Source organism: Enhydra lutris, unplaced genomic scaffold (genome assembly GCF_002288905.1).
Source record: "Enhydra lutris kenyoni isolate GAN:26980312 unplaced genomic scaffold, ASM228890v2 scaffoldscaffold30, whole genome shotgun sequence".
Classification (NCBI taxonomy): domain Eukaryota; kingdom Metazoa; phylum Chordata; class Mammalia; order Carnivora; family Mustelidae; genus Enhydra; species Enhydra lutris.
The window spans coordinates 1,188,127-1,211,831 of record NW_019154114.1 but is presented as its reverse complement, the minus strand read 5'-3'; positions in this window follow the sequence as shown (position 1 = coordinate 1,211,831).

Sequence of the window (23,705 nt, the reverse complement as noted above, 5' to 3'; positions counted from 1 at the left end):
TCCTCGGGTACTTTATTTTCCTATATACTTCTGACTGAAATGCTACCTTTTGGGCCATCCTTCTTTCATGGGTAACTCTATATCCCTTTCAGCTTAAACTGTGCATTAATTAGGATACCAGTAGAAAATAGTTGACATACTAAAGCTATTATAATTTTAAGAGGGCTTATTAAAAGGAATATTTTAAAAAGATACAGATAGAATATATAGAAAATGCCAGAGATATTCCTTCCTGCACTTTGGAGCTGAGATGATGCCATCCTTGACTCCAGCGGAACAAGGGTAATTAAAGAATATAGGAGAAAAGCCTCTGGAGAGGACCACATTTGAAGGGGTTGGGACTGTTAGTTGAGGGAAACAATTGGTTTAAATGTACCCTGCATAGAAGGATCTGAAAAAGCAAATATATCAAGGCTGAGATTAAGACATGGGTGGATCTGGGCAGGCAAATGGAAGAAATGATAATGCCTAGGGGAATAGGTACCTTGCTCAAGGCCACAGAGTTAGCAAATTATGCTATCATTACAGAATCACCACCAAGAATGCCTATTCGTTCATTTGATATAATAAATAGGTACGTTCTATTTTATTATTGTGATATATTCCCATACTCATATCTGAGGAAGATTCCAACTTCCTAAGATTTCAGGTTAAGCGTTACTCATTTCAGAATTTCTGACACCTAGTGTGATGTTGGGCATGGAGCAGGTTTCTTATTCCTTGCTTATCTTTGTTTGATAACCTCTTTATCCCTTGCTTATCCTTTATTAGAGAGTAACTAACCTACCTCCTTCTAAAGATTATGCATTGTAGTTTCCTGGGGGATGTACAGGGAAGCGTTAACAAGAATGGGACATCAGTCCAGAAGGTTGCAAGAGCTGAAAAACCTTGACATGCATGGGGTAATGCTGTCATAGCCATAATGTCATTATACTCAGGAAAATCAATGAAACTATATTAAGTGACTGAGTGAGTGAAGGAAGTTAATGGCACAGCTAGGATGAAATAGGAGTTTCTTAAGTTTTAGCACCACTGTTTCTTGCCAACATAAGATAAGACCTCTTTAAAGGAAGGATGAACATATCAGTGAATTACTAGCACCCTTGAAAGCAGACAAATAAATTAACAAATTATGTATTGAAATTATGTTAAAAGAAGAAAAACAGATATTCTGCATCTTTTTGGAAATAAGGATGTTATCAAAATATATTATCAGGTAGAATTCAGCTTTGGTAAAAGGGATTCGAATGAACAAATCATTGACCTTAATTAATCAATATTGATTCTGTGGCATTCGGTTGGAAATAATGGAGGCACATTCATCAAGCAAAAGAGAAATGGCAGTCACTAGCTTATGATAGTCGATCAGAGAATTTGACACAAAGGTCTTCTCATTTTAAGCTACTGTGGAAAGAGAAAGGGAAATTTAGACCTGCCAGGTTTCAGAGGCCAAAGAAACGGGCCCCAGATGGAGTCCTATGGACTTCTGCCATCTCCTTGGCTGGGGTAAATTTCTGCCATTTGTCTGCATCTGTCAGTGCAAAAGGCACAGTCTCCTCCCCCCCCCCCCACGCCGCCGCCACACACTCACTTCTTCTTCCAACACCCACCCCAGCCTTTTCAAAATACATTTTATTTTATTGTCTCATTATTGGAGACAAGCTCTGGAACTCCTCTCCCCACCAAGAGCTGCCCACTTCCTGCTGTATGGGAACTTACTTTTCTGCCCAGAGCAGGTGTTATTGTTTAAAAATACCAAACAAAATTCCTTTAGCTACTATAAAAAGCATAGATTTAGAAGCTTTATATAATTTTCAGAGCAAATGGCATTAAGAAATTTGCTCTTGCACCTGCCTACTCTTTGGATTTGCATAAATGTTCATTGCTGTACAAATGTAGCACGGCATTTGGTTCTATTTAATGCAAAAAACAGAGGCCCTGTCCATCTGTAAAGCATCTTCCAAAGGAATCATAGACACTTACTTTGCTTAAGCACATGAAAGAGTCAGGGAGGGTTTCAAAATTTTTATACCAAAAGAAATTTTTAAAAACACAAAATACTAAAAATTGACAGGACAAGCCGATACACATATTTTTGTCTCTGTAAGATTTAAGTGTCTGCTTGAATGTATTACATTCTGAACAGTAGGCATTGATTTGTGTGAGAATTTCCTTAATAACATTATACTAAAAGCCTCGTTCGTAGTCAGTAATGTGAACAAATATTATTAAATTCTAGTACTATCAGTGATGATATGGTTCAACAAATTGTGAAGGATCTAAAGATTTCAAAATATATACTATTTTAAAAGAATAAGAAGGGCAAAAAATACCAGATAGGGGAATTCAAGCTGAGTTACTGTTACTCCTCTAAGCACACATATTTCTTTACATCTTGCTTCCAATGTAAATCTTCTCATACAGGTTGCATGGAGTGAACTAGTGAGCTCTCTTGGACTGCCCCTCCCCCAACTAAGTGCTTTTATATGTGCTTTCTTTCCATTTACTATTCTGTAACTTGCTCTATTTCTGTGGTCTTATTTCATACTTATAATTACTTACCAGAATTAACACATGAATTACTGTGGTAGTCTAACTACTGATATTTGTACTGATTAAAACAGTTATTATATTACTGATACAATATTGATACTGATATAGCAGCATTCAATTTCAGTGCAAATTTATCTTCCACACTTTGACTCGTATAGTTTTCTTTTAAAATAAATATAAAAATGTAATTATCCTATGAAAATTGTATTTCCCTCATTACCCATAATAAAACATAAAAATGCCGTATTTAAATCATTGCCTTCATTTCTGATCTCTTTTTTCTATCAGTTCTTCACCGACTTCCTTTAAATCACTACTGACATTTAGGCTGAATAATTTTTAATGTTTGATGGGAAACTTCTCTATGTATTACACAGTGTTTAGCAGCATGCCTGGCCCCTACTCACTAGATTTCAAAACCACTGTCCCATAAGTCATAAGAATTAATAATGTTCCCAGGCACTGGCAAATGTCCATGGGCACACAATTTTCCCTTACTGAGAATCTTAAGGCTGGTTTCATGGACCTCATTGTATATCCTCAAATACACAAAACCATATACACAAGAATTTTTGAATCCACTAACCCTATTTTTACTTATCTATTTAACTCAAGTGCCATTGCTCTTGTGACATTTTCTGTGATCCTTCTAACAGTCAGTATTTGTGCCTATCACCCTATTTTATCACATATTACTCTGTATAGAAACAATTTTTATTTCTGAGTGCCCCATAAATGCCAGAATTTATCAAATGTAGACTTGTCTGTTTTTTTTAATACTGCTCTTTGTGTACTACCTATCTACAACCTAGTCAAAAAAAAAAAATGCCACATGAGAGAGAGGAGCTTATTTAATATGTTTGAAAGAGTGATTGAGGGGGGAAAATGGATTTTGAAATGATGAGTAGATGTTTGTCTATATGTGACACAGTAGCATGTATTAGATATTCAACAAATATATATTTAGAGAAGGGATAATTAAACCATTTAGTGTAATGATGTTCAAAATGGTGGGAGCTTATATAACATGATGACACTCCCACAATGGATCCCATAACCTTCTTGAATATTCATTTCAAATTATAAAACCTCTCAGAGTATTATCCCTTAAGTGTAAGCTAAGTTGTTCATGTAAAATAAAATATCCTTTTATTTTGGATCTGCTGAATTAAACAGACCTTGTTTAATCTTGTCTACGCTATAGCCTTTACTACACTAGAAGATGAATCTTAAATGGCCCTGAATAGTTTTTGATCCTTGCAAAATAATTGCAATCTATTTACCTCTCCCTCTCATTTTTACTTTTCTTCACAAGATAATTCTCTTGTCCTTCAAGTTTTGTGTGGTTTAGCATGAACTAATGACTACACTTTAATGCCTTGAGAATTTATAGTCTAAATTATAGTAGAAATGGCTTTTGACATGAATTTGCACTGTACATATTTACTACAGAAAATAAGAGAAGGGGAATAAGGTAATTGACTGTTTGTGAACTCTTTTTTCTCTTCTCTGACATCATGTGAATCAGAGGCAGGCAGGTCAGGACTGATGGCCACAACCTTAAATGGCTTGTAAATTGGTGAAAGTCAAAGAAAGGGTAGGGCTCTATCTTTATCCTCTTATTGTTATATTCTCACTTTTGTGACAGGCCTTAAAGCAAGCCCTTTTCCTTCTACATGACACTAACAAAGCAGACACAAAAAACTCTTTCTTGGTAATTTCTGGGACACTTAGGAACTTTTCTCTGCTGATTTGAATTAAATACATTCAAGAAGTGGTGAGGAATTCTGCAATGATTTGAATAGCCCAGCCAGCAGATATAAGTATAGTAGATCCATAAATATTGGATCAGGAAGTGAGAGGATGAATAAAATATGCCTCAGGTGGTCATCTATCTGTATGTGTGTGTGTGTGTGTGTGAGAGAGAGAGAGAGAGAGAGAGAGAGAAAGAGAGAGAGAGAGATTTATTATAGCAGTTGGCTCACATGATTACCGAGGTTGAGAAGTTCCATAGTGTGCCATCAGCAAGAAGGAGAACCAGGAAAGCTGGAGGTATAATTCATTTAAAGTCCAAAAACTTGAGATTTCAGGGGCCCTGTGTGTAAATCCTGATCTGAGCCCTAAAGCCCAGGAACCAATAGCACAGATGTCTGAAGGCAGGAGAAGAAGAATGTCTCAGCTCAAACAGAGAGAATGAATTTGCCTTCCCTTCACTTTTTTGTTCTACTCACGTCTTCAGTGGATGGATGTTTCCCACAAGCCTCAGTGAAGGCAATACTTTTTACACAGTCTACTGATTCAATGCCAGTCTTTTCCGGAGATACCCTCACAGACACACCCAGAAATAACGTTTTACTTACTATCTGAGCTTCCCTTAGCCCACATAAAATTAACATTATAGGGGCACCTAGGTGGCTCAGTCATTAAGCATCTATCTTCTGCTCAGGTCATGATCTCTGGGTCCTGGGATGTAGCCCCACATAGAGCTCCAGGCTCAGCGGGAAGCCGGCTTTTCTCTCTCCCACTCCACCTGCTTGTGTTTCCTCTCTCGCTCTCTTTCTCTCTGTCAAAAAAATAATAAAAATCTTTTTAAAAATTAACATCATAGTTGACATATAAAATTAAGCACCAAAATTGTGTTCCAAAAATATGGAATAAAAACATAGCAACATAATGGAAAAAAGAGAAAGAAAAAATAATGATGAGATATGGAAAGAGACCATTCCCACTTCCTTGTATGTGTTTAATGATAAATGGAACAGAAGCCTCTCATATTCTTACTACTGTTATACTTAAAAATCCTATTAGTAAGCATTAGCACATAATGAGCAAACAAGATGGGATATTGCTGGGTTGAATCTCTAGACATGTTTTGAAATCCTTTCAACAATGCCATTTCTCTCTCTCTGTTTTTCTTTTTAATGAGCTCTAGTTTTCCTGTTTTGGACAATCTGAAATACTATACATTTCTTGCAACTTATATCTGTTGCTGTAATTTGGAGTAAAGTTTGCCTTATTTTGAAAATTTAATGCAATTTTTAAAATTTAGATCTCTAAAATGATGTTACAAGTATTTTAAGTACATACATAAAGTATATATATAGGGTATTTTATATATATATTAAGTTTTATATAAATATATTATAAATTTTTATACATTTAACATATATGTTTTAGATAAATATAACGTCTATATTATGTTATATTATGAATATTCTTTTCTGGGGAGGGGCTAAAATATGAAAAAAATTCTCTTTCATAGTTATTTTTTGTGACTTTATGGTATTTTGTTCGATGAGCAATCAGCTTTCTTCCTCTTCATGTTATCACATAAATGTTTGTGCGGATGAAAATCAATGGCTTGATTTATGTATCTCTGTATCAGATAACTTACACAAAACCATTTTCTAATATTGAAAAGCAAGAAGAAAAGTTATTTTTCTCAGAAATTGCAGTCTGGGGGGTGCCTGGGTGGTTCAGTTGTTTAAGTGGCTGCCTTCAGCTCAGGTCATGATCTTGGGGTCCTAGGGATTGAGCCCCACATTGGGCTCCCTGGTCAACAGAGAGCCTGCTTCTCCCTCTCCCTCTGCCTGCTGCTCTGCCTACTTGTGCTCTCTATCTCTCTATCAAATAAATAAATAAAATCTTAAAAAAAAAAAAAGAACTTGCAGTTTGTATTTTGTTTTCTTTTGACTTATGAGCAATGTCTGCATAGTTTCAGAAAATTCCATAATCAGATTTGTTTTTTCCTAAAGAGATGTTGGGGAGGAGATGTGCGTGGCTTTTCACATCATAGAAAAATAATTACTCTGATGAGATAAGTGGAAGACAGATTAGAAAATGACAACATGGAAGCAGACTGGAAAGAGGGGACATGAGACTTGTATAGATTACCAGGGTATAGCAATCTGTGTGAGGCAGATAGATCATGGCATTTTTTACAAAATGTTGAATCGATCTTTTCACATGTCTGTATCTTCTACTTGTTAAGTTCCTCTGGGCAGAAACCATGGCATAGTCAGCTTTACAGCACTACCCAACTGCTGGAACATAGTAGGCAGACAATAATGTTCTTTTTTAAGAGATGATTTGCTCTCACTGAAATTATATAGTCACATACAGCTTGGTTTGCTTTCTGGAAACAGGATCCAAACACTGGCTCTGCCTCTCATCTATGCTTATTCTATCATCCATACATGCAAAATGTGTGACCATGTGCACATGTGTGTGCACACACACACACACAATTTACTTCAGTTTTTAACTCCCATTTTATAGTGTTTTCTTGCCATAATTCAGTAAAATATATTTTTAAAATTGCTTTCACTTCATAGTGAATCCTCTGTTTTGAGGACAAATTGCCCAACCATGGAATCTGAGATGGGTATGGCGTGACCCAGTGAATTAAAAATCTAATTTCTTTCCCTTCATTGTGTAAGCACCATAAATTCTCTAATCTCAGTTTTGTTCTGAATATTCATAGTCTTTGATTATGAGGTTCTTTTTCTGTAAAAGAAAAAAATGAAGGCTTTATTTGTAGTATGAGATATTAGGGTGGGTCTACTTGTTCAGAATCACTTCAGGTAATTTAATAATTTACATTTCTTTCATGTGTGGTTGAAAAGTGTACTCTTTTCTAGTCAATGGGTACTGAAGTCACTCACATCAAACCTTTCCTTCTCATTCCCTCTCCTGTGAAATGAAATATCTGAATCAAGAATTACCATATCTTAGAGGCTCGGAGTGTGTAATTATGCCAATTTTCAAGGCAGCTCAAATGGTTAGATAGAATGTATTTGAAAATCAGTATTTTGCACTGATCACTTGATTCAGTCTCATTAGATAGCATTACCTTACTCCCAGACATCAATTAATGCAATGGCTGGAGGACGATTCTATTTTCCTGTCTTTAGTTTGCCATCAAATTAGGTACAGACAAAAATGAAGGACATAGAAGAGTAGGCATGCAAAGAAAACATTCTTTTAAATGATTATTAAATGTGATTATATGAAGGAATAGAAATATTTTGAAGCCAGAGCTGAAGTCATGACATGTCAAAACAAAAATAATTCCATAGGAGATTTAAGTCTTTTTTTCCATAAAGCTCTGGGCCTCTTTGCTAAGAGCAGAGCTAGTATAGACTGAACTCATGATCTCAGAAATAACCAAATGAGCCTTTTTTTTTTCTTTTTTCTTCTCTAACTGTTAAAGAAACCAGGTCTCAGGGTGCCTGGGTGGCTCAGTCAGTTAAGCACCTGCCTTCTGCTCAGGTCATGATCAAGCCCTGTGACTCTCTTTCTCCCTCTGCCTTTTCCCTTCCCCTCTGCTTTTTCCCTCTTTCTCTCTCTCTCTCAAATAAATAAATAAAATATTAAAAAGAAAAAAAAAAAAAGAAACCAGGTCCCAGTAATGGTGGCAGTGAGTAATTTTTGGAAATAGAAAAGGAATAAGCAAGACCAAGGTGGGGAAAAACACACACATACACACACACACTACCCTGAGAATTTGATGCTTCCCAGCACATTCTGGCCACAGCCAAAGCCAAGACCCTGCTGAAGGCAGCCTTTCCCTTTTACTCAACCCAATATAGGATAGTCGTGCTATTCAAATCCTTCCAGGAAAAGAGCTCTTCCTTGCTTCCATCATCTATTTAAGCTTACCTATTTGCTAAAGTAAGGACATTTAGATTCTAAACATAAAAATGTGCAAAAAACTTTACTGCAACATTTTATGTATTTTTCTTTCCAAATGATTTTTATGGAGAAGACAAAGTGTTTCTCATGTATCTCCTCCCAAATATGCCCTCCATGATAACTAATGATGTTATGTACATTACAGATTATAAAATAAAAATGTATTTGCACCTCCTTGCAGGCATCCTACCCACACAGCCTAGTACCTAAATATCATAAAACCATCCAACACATCTGATCGTAGTAGTTAAGAATAAGCTTCAAACTCTGCCACTTACTGACCATAGGGCCTTGGCATGATCTTGAACCTATCTAAATCCAGTTCAACACCTAATTTTCTGATATGTTATTTTTCTTCTGGCACTGTGCTCATCATCTATTTCCTTTCCTAGTAATCAGCCTCAGCTTCTTACTCATTTCTTTTTACTGATTACAGAGCGTGATCTCTCTACTTCTTCCTTCAAAGCGTTGGTCTCTGGATATCTCACTGAGAAGTAGCAATACAGTAGTTTGTCTGGGTGGGTGGCAGGCTGGGTCCTGTTTTCCTTTTTATCTATGTAGACATCTCCTTGGTTTTCTCAACCGTGCCCTTTGCCTGTCAATAGGAAAGGAGGAATAGGACTGTTGGTCTGAGTGCCCAGAGCTGATAACTTGTCCTGGTCCTCTCCAGTGTGCAGGAGTCTGGAGAGACCTGCAGAGAGAGAGAGAGAGAATGGAAGGGAAGGGAAGGAAGAGAAGGTGAAGGAGAGGGGGAGGAAGAGGAAGAAGAAGAAGCAGAGGAGGATGAGGAAGGGAGGAGGAGGAAAAAAGAAGGAGAAGAGGAAGGGGAAAAAGAAAAAGAAGAAGAAAAGGGAAAAGGCAAATGAAAAGAAAGAAAACAGGGAGAACAAGAACAGGGCTGCTGCCAGTCCTGTATCCATTCACAGACATTGGTGGGTTCCTGTATGTGATGTCATGAGATCCTTTACCTCATAACAAAAGGTTGATGAGTGGACAAAGGCTGTAGCTCAAAGGGCTTTGCGAAATTATGGACACACTAAAATCAGAGGGTGTTTTGTTTTGTGGTTTGTGTGTTTGTTGTTGTTGTTGTTTTAATGCTGCTCTACTTGAGAATAATGCAACTGAATAGTGTCCTATGAACTGATGGGTGTGGTGATAAGTTAGAAAATAAATTAAAATAAATAAATAAATAAATAAATAAATAAATCAGGTGCTGAAGTTCTGCATCTTGATATTCATGCTAATTTCCAAAAAAGATATAATTCCCCCCACCAAAAAAATCAGCAAGTTTTCTTTAATTGAAATATAATAAATATAGTGTTATATTAATGTAGTGTTATACAATATAATGATTGAACAATTCTATATATTTCTCAGTGCTCATCAGGATAACTGTACCCTTTTAATTGCCTTTATCTATTTCACCCATCCACCTTCTTTCTGGCAACCATCAGTTTTCTGCATTTAAGAGTCTGTTTTTTGTATAGTTTTGTTGGTCTGTTACTATTGTTGTTTTGCTTGTCTTCTCATTTTTTTCTTTGTTTTGTTTCTTGAATTCCACATATGAGTGAAATCATGTGGTATTTATCTTTCTCTGGCTGATTTATTTCACTTGGGATTATACCTTCTAGGTCCATTCCTGTTGTTACAAATTACAAGATTCTGTTACTTTCATGGTTGACTAATGATCTGTTATTTATATCTATTATCTATATAATCTATCTATCTATCTATCTATATAGATAGATAGATATACTTTTTCTTTATTCATTTATGGTTGCTTCCATATCTTGACTATTATAAATAATGCTGCAATAAACCTAGAGGTGCATATATTCTTTTTTTCAAATTAGTTTTTTTTTTGTTTTATAAGGTAAATAGTAACGGACTTACTGGATCATATGGTAATTCTATTTTTAATTTTTTGAGAAACCTCCATACTGTTTTCCACAATGGATGCACTGCCACCAACAGTGTGTGAGGATTCCTGTTTTCCCATAGTCTCCCCAACACTTGTTATTTCTTCTCATTTTGATTCTAGCCATTCTGGCAGGCATAAGGTGATATCACATGGTGGCTTTGATTTACATTTCCTGATGATTAGTGATGAGCATATTTTCATGATTCTGTTGGCCATCTGTATGTCTTCTTTGGAGAAAAATTTATTCAGGTCTTCTATTTTTCAGTTGGATTTTTTTTTTTTTTCCATTGCTTCTGAGTTGTATAACTTCTTTATATATTTTGGACATCAACCTTTTATTGCATAAACTAGTTGCACATATCTTCTTCCACTCAGTAGATTGCCATTTTGTTTTATTGATGGTTTCCTTCCCTGTGCAGAAGCTTTTTACCTGGTTTAGTTCCAATAGGTCTAATTAATAGGTTTTTTTCTTCTCCTTTACTAGAGGAGATATATCTGGAAAAATTTAAATCTATGGCTAATGTCAAAGAAATTACTGCCCATATTCTCTTCTAAGACTTTTATGGTTTCAGGTCTCACATTTATGTCTTTAATGCATTTGAGTTTATTTTTGTATATGGTATAGCAGTGTGGTTCAGCAAGTTTCAATGGAATGAACCCTGTACCATTCTTACCTATGTTTCCTATAGTTCCTTGGGCATATCAGTGAACAACTTTAAGCTTCAGTTTCCCAGTAAGAGCATAGAGCTGACAAATTGTTTTGCCTATCTGGAAAGCAAGGCAGGATAGAGTGATATGGAAGAGACGATGGTTTTGTACACAAACAATTATATCTTTCTCTTGTTTAATACTCAATATGTTTATCTTTTACTTACTAAACTAAACAAAGTCAAATAAAAAATTATTTTAAATATCAAAAAGTATTCCTCTAAATTAGACATAGGCAGGTAGGAGGCATACACAATATATAAACGAATGGATATAATCATCTTCCATTATCACATTTCTAAGTGAAGCTAGAAAATAAAGAAGGGGAATTCCAGATCATATTAACCACCTGGAGACAATTTCATGTTTTTTTTTTTAATATTTTATTTATTTATTTGACAAACAGAGATCACAAGTAGGCAGAGAGGCAGGCAGAGAGAGAGGAGGAAGCAGGCTCTCCGCTGAGCAGAAAGCCCGATGCGGGGCTCGATCCCAGGACCCTGGGATCATGACCTGAGCCGAAGGCAGAGGCTTTAACCCACTGAGCCACCCAGGTGCCCCCAATTTCATGTTTTGTAAATTTGGGATCTTGTCAAGGCTTTGGGATCAGAGCTACTCAGGCAAGTGGTTTCTCTTTTTAATTAAAGGCATGAAGGCGGGGCACCTGGGTGGCTCCGTGGGTTGGGGCCTCTGTCTTCGGCTCAGGACATGATCCCAGGGTCCTGGGATCAAGCCCCACATCGGGCTCTCTGCTCAGCGGGGAGCCTGCTTCCCCCCTCTCTCTCTGCCTGCCTCTCTGTCTACTTGTGATCTCTGTCTGTCAAATAAATAAAATCTTAAAAAATAAATAAAAAATAAATAAAAGGCATGAAGGCAATGCTATCTAGAGACATAATCCCATATTTACAGAGACTCTGTCTCAGATTGTGATTTTGGGGGAAAAGCACTTACCTAGCATCTACTACCCTTAGAACTCCTTCTGCCTGACACTCCTCCTGCTTTTGCTCTCGCGCGCTCTCTCTCTCTCTCTGTCTCTATCAAACAAACAAACAAACAAACAAACAAATAAAATCTTTGGGAAAAAATAAATCAGAGTTCTTTTTGTCTTACTGTCACAAACCTTCCATGCAACTGGATGCACAGAAGAAGGGAACATAGTCCTTGGTGTGTACTGAACACTCACTAAATTGTGTCATTGGACAGGATGTTCTAGAACATATTAGCTCAGTGAATCAAAAACCCTACTCAATAAGGACTATTACACTGGGTTTTGTTTGTTTTAAATAAGGAAAGTGAATTTAACTGGCATGTTCAAAGTCACACATCTAGTAAAACAGAGCTGGTTTTGGCAACCAGCTTTTTGACTCCTCATGTCATGATCTTTTCATGATATCATACTGCCAGGAAGGTCAAGATGGGGAACACAGAGTTTCTCTCCTTTTTTTTTTTTTTAAATATTCAGGTGCTTTATTTATATTTATTTATGCTTCTATCACTTACTTTTTTAAAAGATTTTATTTATTTACTTGACAGAGAGAGGCAGCACAAGTAGGCAGGCAGACAGAGAGAAAGGGGAAGCAGGCTCCCTGCCGAGCAGAGAGCCCAATGCGGGGCTCAATCCCAGGACCCCGAAATCATGACCCGAGCTGAAGGCAGAGGCCCAACCCACTGAGCCTCTCAGGCGCCCCTCTATCACTTACTTTTAACTGGATAATACTCTAACTTTCTTCCTATTTTTTGCATTTCTTTTTTTTTTATTTTTTTCAGTGTTCCAAAAATTCATTGTTTATGCACCATACCCAGTGTTCCATGCAATACGTGCCCTCCATAATTCCCAACAGCAGGGACGGAGTTTCTCTTGATGAATCTCTGTTAGCTCAGTATATTCTTTCCGGGTAAAAATGGAGATTCAAATAACTTTGGCAATTAGGGAAGAAAATTAAATAGAATTCTTTTCTTAATAAAGACTGTCATTCCTAGCCTAAGGGTCCCTTGGTGAGATGCAAGCCTATCTTCTTCCAGATTACCCATGGAATATATTCCAAATAAATATCCATAGTCTCTATCCATGGAGCTTTTACTTCAGAATGTCCAACTTGGGCCCTGAATATCCTTACTCCCCTTCCTCCTACCAGTCCTGGGTAATACTTACAAATGGCTAAGATTGGGAGTTACTGCTTTACCCCATATTCTTAATGTCAGATTAGGTCAGACTCCTGATATTCACAAAGAATATCAGACACGCTTGCAAAGCCCTTAAAACACCTCCTGTTGGGGTATCTGGGTGGCTCAGTTGTTAAAATTCCTACTTTTGGTTTTGCCTCAGGTCATGATCTCCCAGTCATGGGACCCACTCACGGTCTCACTCTCTCTCTTTCTCTCTCTAAAATAAATAAAAATGAAATATTAAAACACACACACACACACACACACACACACACACACACCCCTCATGTTATCTCCTTGGAAAGTCACATTTTGGACATTTAAAGGGGCTATGTGGTATGGTCATAAAGAACTTGGGTATTGAATTCAGAATATCTGGGTTCCAATCCTGAGTGCATCACCTATTTTTTTTTTTTTTATTTGAGGATGTTATTTAAACTCTCTCTGTCCGAGGATGTTAAAATATTCTATAATTACAGGAAGATCATGTGAGAAAAGCTATAGGAAGCACTTGACAAGCTATTACTATTAATATGGATGCTGCTGAGCACTAGTAATATACCTTTTAGCTATAGTACAATGATATAACTCATGATCCCAAAACTCCGTGGCTTATGACAATCAACATTTGTTCTTATACTCCGGGAGTTATAGGTCAACTGTGATTTGGCTGATCCTGTCTGCATCTCAGCTGGGTGGATTTGCTTCAGCATGAAGATGCAGTTGAGCATGGCTTTAGGCTCTGGATTGGGTTCAGATCTGCTCCATGTGCTTTTGTTCTAAGGCCCAGAACTTAGTGCCAGCAGATGCTTGTGGCATACTTTTCTTATGGTGGGTCACTGATGTGCAAAAGCCAACTCACGCTATATAAACACATATGAGGCTTCTACTTGCAGTACTTTTGCCAATGCCTTTTTGGTCAAACTAGTCACACAATCAAGGCCACATCATTTTAGAGGGAAAGTAGACTATCTAAACTAGCAAAACCTATAACTATGATTCTCAATGAATAAAAATGATGTCTTTTAATATTTTTTGTGAGATTACAATTTACAATGTCCTGTGATAAACAAGTCATACAGATTTTTCTTTAAGGATCTGAGAGTGAGAAACCACCATCATTTGTTATCATTATCTGATGAGAGGACTCCTTTCAACTTTTCTTGCTCGAAAAACACATCTAAGGCATGGCAATTCTTTCACTGGAATAGCTCAGAATAATCTATATTAGAACAACTGATTTCTTCCAGGCACTCTGCTAAAATTTCTTGAAACATCAGAGATAGAGAACTATGTCAGAGGGGTGTATACTAGGAGCTGGGTAGTACCTGTGAGAGAATGTTGGGTGACTCTTGAGTAGAGGATGACCAGTTTGAGTTCATTCATTCAGCAAAGATTTCTTGCAAACCAGCATTGTACTGGGTTTATGACAGGTAGAATTTATAAATAAGTTTAGAAATGTCACATCATTAAGGATGTTAACAAAAGAGAAAGCTAAAACCTAATGTGAAATGAAATTAAGTGAAATGAAATAGTAAAATTAAAAAGTCAGATCACAGAAAGACTTAAACGGAAAATTAAAAAGATGAGACTTTGGAGCATTTGGGTTGGTTCAGAAAGTTAAGCATCAGACTCTTGGTTTCAGCTCAGATTATGATCTCAAGGTCCTGGGATTGAGCCCCATGTTTGAGGATTCTCTCTCTTTCCTTATCCCCTTCCCCCACTCATGTCTCTCTCTGAAATAAATAAATAAATTTTAAGGAAAAAAAAAAAGATGAGTCTTTATTGTATCAGAAGTAAGGAGGAGTTGATACTGGCTAGCACATATTAGTATATAAGAGGTTCAACTCCCTGGTAGCACTATAAATATATAAAACATTGGTTGATTACTTACTATAATTTCAAAGGACAAATAAAAAAGCAAAATAAAAATAATCAGCATACCAATGAAAATAGAAAACATCATATAAAGAGTCTACACAGTGACAAGAACATATAAAATATAAGCATTTGAGAGGTTGAACTTCAATAGTAATTGAAGAAATGCACAATATATCAACAGTTGTGTTGGTTGTGTTGTGTTGGTTGTATGTTTTTTATTTGTTTTAAAGCTTATTTTAGTGTGGTAACCACACTTAACATGAAGCTTACCTTCCTAACATTTTTTAAAAATTTATAATTCATCATTATAGACTATAGGTACAATTGAAAAAATTTTAAAGGAAATGTTACTAAAAAGTAAATAAATGAGATGTTATTAATACCCAGCAGTGGAAACAGTATGAGGTATAACATAGTTTCATAAATTTGTAATAGAAATAAAAATTGACCCAGCATTTTTAGACCAAAACTTGTCCGCATCTATAGATATTTTAAACATGCATTGTTTTTGTTCAGTGTTTATATTCATAGATATTTATCAAATAGGGAATAAAAATAGCAGCATTAATCAAAACAAAAGCAATAATCAACCCCAAAATGTTGTCCACATAGAACAAAAAGCAAGGGGGCATTTTATTAAAAACTTTCAATAGCAAAATTGGAACTGGACTAAATGCTCAGATTAGTAAAGAAATAGTTATATACAGCACTTTCCATTCATTACATGGAATTCTATGCAACACTTTTTTAATACTCAGCTAGGAGAAATGTCAGAGAAAACCTGACCTCTTTTATAAATGAGGTAACATTGGTTATTGTTTTACTGTCAATATTTCAGAAGTATGTCAAGAGGTATGGGTTTTTTTCCTCCAATCCTTTTTCTTATTTTTCCCTGTGAAATTAGTTTCAAATATTTTTGAGTTGGCTCATTTATTATACTCTGTGTACATACAAGATGATATAAAAACTGGACATACTTTTCCAAAGCCACAGGATATCATAAGGCATGTAAATTATTGGCTTGTATTCCAATGAAGAGGTAAAACTGAAGTCAAACCTCCTTTCTAGATCTGTGTCAGGAAGAATCACAGGGGTCTTTCCAATTAATTATCACTGATAAAAAGTACTTTGAAGTTAAAAAGGAAAAGAGAATAGCTAAATTAATACAAGCAATAGATAATACAAATATACTCATTAACATTGCTCTGGTATCATTTTGTGAAATGTACCTTTTTTCCCCTTTTTTTAATCACTAAAGACCTGGAGGAACAACTTAGACATTTATTTAATACATTTAATCAAATCTTAATCTTTAGATTCACTCAGATCTGAATCTGTAAAAAACTAGCTATAAAAATTAAAATGAGAACAGTAAAGTGATAATTGATTAGTTCAATATTGATGAAGGGTATTGTGTGCTTCAGCAAGAGGGCTACCAGGAGAGTTCACCTCCCAAGTTTTTTGGGGATCTCAAAGGGAAATATTTAATCCACAAATAGGAAACTGAACAATGAAAATAAATAAATCTTCAGTTTCTACAAAGATATCTGCAATGGGTGATAACTAGAGATTGTTACTTTTTATACTTACTAATCACAAATATATTGATTATGAAAATAGCATACTTGTTTCAGGATGGTGAACTGAAGCCTGCCCAAATTATTTCCCTCCTACTTGTCCCATATTTATTAAATTGTTATTAGACTAAGAAATATGGAATTATATTCAAATTTATAAGTAAATAAACAGACCTAGAGCAATGACATATCCACTAACAGAGGAAGCCTATGGGAGAGGGAGGGCAGGGCGCAGTAACTAATAGAGACAAAATAAGGAAATTAAGGCTGTCTAGCATGCATGTGTGTGAGTGGAGTAGGGGTTACTATTACACGGACAACTTTGAAGGCATCATGTAGGGAAATTAAATATCGCTGGCCTCATCTTTATATCTGTCTATTTGTACTGCTTCCATCCACCTATCTACCCATCTAGTTAGCTAGCTATCTACCTGCCTCCATACTTACCAACCTATCTTCTTAAACTATAGATGCTACAGAGGCAGAGTGGTAGGGCACACAGGCATTGCAATTTCTGATTGCCTATCTACATGAGGATCAAATTGGGTGTTTTTTCTTATTTTATGTTTTTCACAGTGAACTCTTTGAAATGAGGATGGAAGTTTTTTGTTGTTGTTGTTTTTCATTCGTTTGTGGTGAATTGTACATAAGAGATAGGAATAGCATCTATCATTTGAGCCACCTAATCTCTCTCATTCTTAGACTGTATATATGATACTCTAATTTGCTAAGCACATTGAGTTTTGCAAATGAAATGAACACTGAATAGTGAGTACTAAGGCTTCATTTCCAACCGAAGTTAAAGGGAAAACAGGGAGTCAAGTTATATCTCAAAGTATCATTGGAACTAACAGTTCTTCCCAATATTTCCCCCTGGGTCTTATAGTGCCGGCTCTGACCCTTCTCAATGGAAGGATGAATCTACCCTTCATTCTACCCTCTCTTCTAAAATTGTTGACTCACAAAATGATGTTGTTACTATGTCTACTTAAGATCTCTGAAAATGTGTATAACAGAAGTAAAAATCTAGTTCCTATCTGTTAAAACCCCTTGGTGTTGCTCAGAAGAATGGCATTGTTTAACTAGGGACTCATATTCTTGTACTTAGCAATAATTGTTTATTACTTTTCCCTTTCATCCAAGTAATCGCAACTGTAACTAGGCTGAAATATTTTCTTCTTTGCTTCCTTTCCAAAAGAAGGTAATCACTGACAAAACTTCACAGTATTATCAATAATGGCAGGCTTCAATATCTTCATTTTATATACCAAATTGCATGAAAGACTTTACATGGCTTGTCCAAGGGCTGGAGTCTGAGTTGAACGTAGCTTGGTGTGGTTCTAAATCATCACTCTGTCCTTTATTCCATACCTTCTCCATATTTATAAGACACTAGTATCTGGATCCGATGACATAATATTTATGAAAGTAGTTTGTGAGCTATAAATTTCTACTTAAATGGAAATAATGGTTATAGAACAAAGAGAAATATGTTTCTTTAAAGTTAGCAAAGTCAGACCCATTTTAACAACCTACATAAGCAGATTCCTATCCGATAATAATTCTAAATTATTAAACTATAAAGCTGTAGTTGAATGTATTTTAACAAACTTTCCATTGCATGTTTCCTTTGCATTCACACCACAATCTGGCATTTTAAACCATGTAGAGAGTATGATACGGCTGCTTCTCTCAAGGGTGTGATATTCTGAGGGGACAAATTTAGGCATACAATAATTCCTCTAAGTATAGTCATGATAATACAACTACACAATTGTAGTAATAGGAATCGTTAAAAGACAGAGAGACTAAATCCCAGAGGTGAGGCACATAGAGAATTTTAGGAATAGAATTCCTTAAGGTAAAATTTAGTTATTGCCTAAACCTTGAAGAAGTGGTATAATTTATACTTGATCCCAAAACATCCAGCTCCATCCTTGCAATTTAGTGGGGCTTAACAAACAGCTGATCATTTTTTTTTTCTGCTCCAAGAATTGTGCAAGACAGTGGATATGCAAAATGCATAGACACACTATGCCCCCAAGAGGAGACCCAGATACTTCGAAGATGACAGCAACCCAGATAGTGAAATGCTAAAATAAGAGTGTGAACATGGTGCCATGTGAACACAGAGAAAGCAGCACATTCTTCTTCCTTGAGAACGAGCAAAGAGTTAAAGAAGCATTTAAGTTGAGCCTTGAAAGAGGGGTTGTAGCTTTTTCTGGTGGAGAAGGGTGGGGACTGTTCCTAAGAGGAAGGGATCCTGTGAACAGGGATTGCACAGTTTTGGGAAAGTATGCATATTATCAGGGACAATACCTACCAGGGACTTGTCTTCTTATCTTCGAATAAATATTGAAAATCTCAAGGCTGTTACAGGCCACATGTAGTTCCAGCTACTCAGAAGGACTTAGGCCGGGAAGCACAGCGTACCAGCCAGTCAGTATGTCTTTGCAGAAGTTCAGGTACTTATTGGTAAGCTCCCGTATCTCCACCAGGTGAAAAACTCAGGTAATAAACAAACAAACAAACAAACAAAAAACTCATGTCTTGCAGGTATATGATCCAGCCTAGTTTAGAAGCTTTATCACTGACATGAGCACTATATATTTACTATTCCAGAGGAGAGCTTTCAGGACCTCTCTGTGACACATGTCAATTACAAGAGTCTTCTTATGACAAGAACAGATAAAAATGATTTTTAACCTTTGGTTAAAATTTTGTTTTTTTAAGATTTTATTTATTTATTTGTCAGAGAGAGAGGGAGAGTGAACACAAGTAGGAGGATCTGAAGAGGCAGAGGGAGAAGCAGGTTTCCTGCTGAGCAAGGAGCTTAATGAGGAACTTGATCCCAGGAGCTTCCCTAGGATCATGACCTGGGCTAAAGGCAGACAATCTACTGAGCCACCCAGTCTTCCCTGATTAAAGTGGTTTTTCGAGTACTTCCTATAAGCCAAGAACAGGACGAAGTGTAGAACCAGGGATAAAAATAAAATTACTATTATCTTATTATTAAAATAAAATAATTTAACCAAAGGTAAACTGTCATTCAGAAAGGGAAAGAACTTTAATTCACATAGTATGCTAGTTGTCACATTTTAGTTTGCAAACAGAGAATCCCCTTGTTAAACATTCATATTCTCAGTCCTAAACCTGACTTTATACATAAAATTTAAGAATAAAAGCCTTGCATATCTGAATATTAAGGCACTTTAAAGGCAATCTGAAGAACCCCCTGGTTTGAGAAACACTGGCAATTGTTACTTATAAAGGAAGAAGGGAAAGACATTAGTTGGAGGTAATTGATACTTTCATCTAGTGCAAATTTAGTTTTTCTTTCTGCCAGAAGATGTAGGCGAGATTGTACAATGGCCCATGTTCTTGGGTAGAATTTGCAGTTTTCAGTAAAACCAATGAGTCAGCAAAATGATAGTTATCATATACATATTATTCTTGATAATAGAGCTTAGAGAATAAGGGAGAAGAAATGGTCTAGTGTCCCTGCCAAAGTCACCTAAAGTTGAGGAATAAAATGAGTCTTGGGGAGTTTAATATGTTTCATGTCTCCAACCTCATCCCCTACCATAATCCCTTTGGCAGTTTGCTTTCCAATCATGCTGATCCATCTTTCACTTGACTATGCCATATTTCCTCTAGTTAGATAACCTTTGCACAAGCTTACCTCTGTGCCTGGGGTAACATCATCATCATCACCATCATCATCACATACACATGAGCATAGGTATTACACATTGCACATCCTTTAGTCAAGGAATTAGCCCCTGATCACCACTAGAATTCTCCCTTTTAAATGTCCTCTTCCTATCTTATAACTTTATTTCATAGATCTTAATGCATTTTTCCTTTCACGGTCATCTCTGTAATTATTTATATTTTCCTCTGGATAGTAAGCTTGATGGAGGTATGAGACTCCCCTGGTTCTTGGCGCATAGGAAGTATTTGAAAAAATAATTTTGAATTCATTAATCAAGGAACACATGTATGAATAAATCAGTAATATCCTGGAAGAAAATTTTGGTGATGATTGGAGAAATTTAATCTCAGTTTGTACACAAATTCATAATAAGATGGCTAGCTAAATTTGAAAATGTTCAAATACTAGTGAGAAGGTAATGAGACTAAAGAGTAGGGCCTGAGAGTATATCTAAAAAACTATAACAGACCAAAATGATCATGGTCATGGAGGTTCTGCATATCCAAATCACAAAAAATGTAAGTCACAAATGAGGCTTATCATGTGTTAAAGAAGGAATGATTCCCCAGAGAAGTGTTTATAAATAAGTGGGGGCTACCAATTGGCCTTTTTTTAAAAAAATTTTTTAATTTCTTTTCAGCATAACAGTATTCATTGTTTTTTGCACCACACCCAGTGCTCCATGCAATCCGTGCCCTCCCTAATACCCACCACCTGGTTCTCCCAACCTCCCACACCCCCGCCCCTTCAAAACCCTCAGGTTGTTTTTCAGAGTCCATAGTCTCTCATGGCTCACCTCCCCTTCCAATTTCCCTCAACTCCCTTCTCCTCTCCATCTCCCCTTGTCCTCCATGTTATTTGTTATGCTCCACAAATAAGTGAAACCATATGACAATTGACTCTCTCTGCTTGACTTATTTCACTCAGCATAATCTCTTCCAGTCCTGTCCATGTTGCTACAAAAGTTGGGTATTCATCCTTTCTGATGGAGGCATAATACTCCATAGTGTATATCGACCACATCTTCCTTATCCATTCGTCCGTTGAAGGGCATCTTGTTTCTTTCCACAGTTTGGCAACCATGGCCATTGCTGCCATGAACATTGGGGTACAGATGGCCCTTCTTTTCACTACATCTGTATCTTTGGGGTAAAAACCCAGTAGTGCAATTGCAGGGTCATAGCGAAGCTCTATTTTTAATTTCTTGAGGAATCTCCACACCGTTCTCCAATTGGCCTTTAAGTGATGGCCAGAATGAGAGCTCTCATTCTGATCTAAAAGACAGGAAGGAAAGGGAGCACCCAATGCCCAATCAGACCTTTTTCCCAGAAAGTACCACTTTCATAAACTCATTCAATCATCACAAAAGGACAATTGTGATCCCATTGTCATCTCTTTGGTTTTTTGGTTTTTTAAAAGATTTTATTTATTTGTTTGACAGACAGAGATCACAAGTAGGCAGAGAGAGAGGAGGAAGCAGGCTCCCTGCTAAGCAGAGAGCCCGATGTGGGGCTCGATCCCAGGACCCTGGGATCATGACCTGAGCCGAAGGCAGAGGCTTTAACCCACTGAGCCACCCAGGCACCCCCCCATTGTCACCTCTTTGAGGAGGAATAAAATGACTTAGAGAAAATTTACTGATTTGTCCAGTGTAGCATAATAGGTACATTAAAATGGCAGGTGTCCAAATAATATTTGCTAGCTCTAACATCTATACTCTTCCAAATTATTAATTTTTAAAATTTCTCATATTTCACAATCTTTACAGATGCCCTTCACTTATTAGTTCATGAAGCCTTGTGTTTTCATGTTAAGGCTTCCTCAAGATCAGTATGGTTAAGTCTTTTAGATTATATCCTTCTTATAAATGGAAATATCCCAGAGGCTATAGTTTTTGCTTGATGGTTTCTAAAAATGAATATACACCTGTCAGAGATCGAGACTATGGCCTTGCACAGATGACTCAGTGTCATTTCTTTGAGGGAAGGTGGAGTAATTTCTGTGCTTTTCCTGTCACCTGCTCTCTGCTCCAATTATTTCTGATTTGGAGACCTCTCTTCCCATTCATCCCTCTCAGTTGAATCTTCTACCCCTTGTGCAGGGTGAGGGATAACAGTTCCCATACACACCTGTCAGGATGTCAAATTACCAGTTAGCAATTAAAGAAGCCCATTCACAAACCAACATAATCATTCAATTATGTGAGTCAGGAGAATGATCTCTTTCTGTGATGCTGGCATCCTAAGCCACATCAAAGAGGCTGGTATTTATTTCAGATCATTATACCTTGATGACTGATCAATTTGACCATCTTCCTATTCTGTGGGACAAACAAAAGGAATCTTTGTCTGCATTTCATGGCCATTTATCACTCCTCTGGCTTTCAAATTGCAAGGCTGAGATCAAAGGAAAATGGAAGGAGTGGTATTCAGCAGTCTAAGGCTGAGAGCAAAACATGATAATACCTTAGTGTTTTTTAATTGTTAAAAATCACCTCTGCCTAGTTTGTATTGTGGAATAAACATATCCTGGAGCCACTGAGATAACCAAGTCTCTTGATATATTGTACTGTGCATCACATTTATTTACTCTCTTTGATTTTAGAATCAAGAGAAGCCCCCAAATAATCAATCCAAATGTGGATTCTAAACCGTATATTTCCCTGACTCTGCCAGTAATTTGCTGTGTGATTTGGTCAGGTAGCATTCCTTATCTGTGCCTAATTTTTCACACATGTAAAATGAAGGACTGGGAACTTGATCATTTTTGACATTTCCATTAGCAAGTTAAAGACCCTGCTTTGATATTCAAGTGATACACCAAATTACTTTACTTGTTATCATAACTGTTTTTATTTCACAAACAAAATTCACAAATAAGAAGGCTGTGTTATGAATATGAACAAGGGATTTTTCTACAGAGTATATATACCTATAATATGATTTTATGCCCATGTACTATATCATGCCTACAAAATGTGAAATCTTGGAGTAAGGTATAACACTTTTATTTTTTTGTTTAATCATACACATCATAAATATGTAGCACATAATATGAAAACTTCACCTAATTCCCTAAAATCTCCAGTTTCCCTCCAGGAGAAACCACCTTCAACAGCTTAGTATGCATCCCCTCACATCCCTTTTGTGCACATATATATGGATACTATGTCATTTACCTTCTAAAAAAATTAGAAAAAAGACAAAAATGCTGGAAACTTATTTTTTCCAATTCCAACTATGCTTTTTCCATCTTTTTTTTTTTTTTTTTGCAAGAATAAAAGAGCTCCCTGGCACATGACTAGTGACTCAATATATACCTGATGATTAATTCATAGAAAGATACTATTATATGTTACCTTAAGTATGAATTTATATTTATAGTGGTAGAAAGAAACTTCTCCAACACTGTTTGTCTTTAATTCTATTACTGGATGGATCAAGTATCAATGATGAACATGAGAAAGGGGAAATGATTGAAAGAATAAGAA